We start from the raw sequence: 2,824 nt of genomic DNA, 5'->3' as shown, positions 1-2,824 counted from the left end.
TATTAATATTATTTTACACATAACTGGGAAATAAGATATACAGGCACTGGGGCATAGAGATTCACCATGCCCTACTGAAAAGTCGGAGTGGGTATGGGAGAAGATATGGGAGAGAGCAGATTGGAGGAGGGGATATCCAGTAGGATTGCTATTTTGGGGTGGTGGGTAGGGGAAAAATGGGGAGAAAATTTGTAACTCAAAATCTTGCAGAAATGAACAATGTAAACTAGAAGTTAAAAGAGCATTTTTAAAAAAAGAAAATTATCAAACAAACCCACACATAATGGGAAGAGTTAGATATATGAACTTCAAATTGTTTATGGTTTGATGAGAAAATATATAGAATACACAGGCACACATATCACACAGGTATACATATCACACAGACAAACATATTACAAGGCTACACATATTACACTGGTATACACAATACGTGGGTACACATATTGCATGTAAACAAAGCAGTAACAGCAGCCTCCCAGTTTGCTTCTCTGGCCCTTTTTGGTTTCCCATCCATGTGCTTAGATTTTTTTCCTGTGGCTTTTTATATATTTATTTTAATCAATTAATAAGCATTAGAGCTGTTTACCTGGCAATGTACTGAGCACATGTGATAGTAATGGAATATAAAGATCCCCCTGTATTGACTTGGTTTTCAAATTGATTGTGTTAAAACCCAGAGCTTGTTAATCCCACCTGTGGGATGGACTTGATGTGAAAAGAGAGTCCTGAACTGGGAGGAGCTGGTGATGTAGATTTGGAGAGACAAGAGAGAGGCAGAAGAACTTTTTGGAAGCACCCTCGTGGAGGCAGAGAGAGACTGAGAGGATTGCTGAGGGCCACTTTGAATCGCCCTGGACTTTTGAGACCTGCCCCCCGGAGTTGCCAAGGACTGAGGAGACATGGCTGTTTTGCTGGTACTTTGTCTGTTTTGATGTTGTTTTGCCTTACTTGTCCACTGGTGAAAGACAGTCCTGTTGAAGAAGTCCTGGAACCTGGCTGTTGGCTAAGAGCTCCTGAGACTGTCCTGCAGACATAGAGTGAATACTGTCCACTGGTGAAGTACAGTGCTGTTGTTGCAGGGGTCTGGGAACCTTTCTGTTGGTTCAGAAGCCCTGAAGAAGGATTTTCTTGTTGTATGTTTACAGAAATCCTGGGAGAGGGTTTTGCTAATGTTTTCAGGGGTTCTAGGACTGTTCTACAGACAGAGGATGAATCAATGAAGAGACTGGCAATGTATCTTGTGGCCTTGCTAAGCCTTGTCTCCCCAGGAACTAAGATTGCTGAGAACTTGCCTCGGAGTGTCAAGATGAAGAAAAGACCTCCATTTGGGTATTAAGTGCTGTGCTTAAACTTGATGTAACTCTGGGGTAGATTCAATTGTGACCCAGGGGTGGGGAACTTTTGACCTTTTTGTGTTCTATGGTTGAACAAATGAATGTACTTTACTTATGTTTGGAAACTAATCTCCATTTGAGAAGAGGGGCTTTGTGATGGACTAAATGAACGTACAGCCTAGGGGTGGAGTAGTATTTAGAACAGGGACTTTGTAATTGATTGAATGATTGGAAGGTCCTGGGGTGGGGTAGTACTTGGAGATTATTTAATCACACTTAGTAAATGCTGCATTTTGAATGATGTCATGTTTTGACCTTCTCTGTTCTTGGTTTGTCACTGAATAAAATGGAGAGCAGCTATGCTGGTATTCTGAACCTTGGGAAGTTGCCTTTTCCTTGGCATTACATTACAGCACAGGAAAGAGAAAGACCAAAAAATGAAACAATCCCTATTCTGAGGGAGCTTACATTCTGTTGGCTGTGGACGATGGCCCTTTGGGGTGCCTGTTCCCAATCCCCACTGACAGTGGCCAGGTGGATTTCTAGAGGGCTACTTTACATATGTGCCACACACACCACACGTAGATACACACATATACACAATATACACATGCATGCATACACATACCCACATACATACACACCACACACACACAAACACACATTACCTGGGCTGTTTCAGGGTGAATGGTCTCCTCATCCTGAGGAAGATGGGGGTTTTCATGATCTCTCATCCACAGCATTCCCCACTGGTGATCAAATTAGCCAATCAGAGTTAATTAGCTTTTTAGAAAGTGGCACTAGCAGCTGGGTCCATAAATCAGTCATCAAGTTAGGTTTCATATATTAGATAGACTTGGAGTCAGGAAGACCTGAGCTCAAATCTAGCCTCAGACACTATTCACAATGTAACCCCAGGCAAGGCACTTAACCTCTGCCTCAGTTTCTCCAACTGTAAAATGCTGGTAATAACAGTGCCTACCTTACAGGGCTGTTGCGAGAATAAAGTGAGATAATGTCTCCAAAGAGCTTCCCAAACCTTTGAGCCCTTTTTAAAGATTAGCTACAATTATTACTGACTCTCAAACTGCTTCTTGGTGCCAGGCAGTATCCTGGGGACAAGATGGCACAGAGGAATATTTTGTTTCTTTGAGAGCTTATATTTTATCTGAGAACATATATGCTCATTGGCATATACAGACAATATAAAGATAAGATGACGAGGCGTGAGGGAAGAGAGAGAGCAGCTAGAGTGGGGAGGTGGCATTTGGGTTGAGCCCTGACCCCTGGGAGGAGATCAGAGGGACTTGGTTCACATTTTCCTTCTTTGCTGAGAATTGACATTTTATCTTTTCATATGTCTTTACCAAAATGGTAATGGCAATACTTTGTTTGTTTGTTTTTGTTTTTAAAGCAATTGGGGTTAAGTAACTTGCTCAAGGTTACACGGCCAGGTTTCTGGGTGGGTGCTGTGTCTGAGCCTGGGA

The sequence above is a fragment of the Petaurus breviceps genome, unplaced genomic scaffold (assembly GCF_028583685.1).
Source record: "Petaurus breviceps papuanus isolate PSGF00001 unplaced genomic scaffold, PetGlider_PUasm1.0 90721, whole genome shotgun sequence".
Classification (NCBI taxonomy): Eukaryota; Metazoa; Chordata; class Mammalia; order Diprotodontia; family Petauridae; genus Petaurus; species Petaurus breviceps.
The sequence above is the reverse complement of the archived record's forward strand: the minus strand, read 5'-3'. Positions refer to the sequence as shown.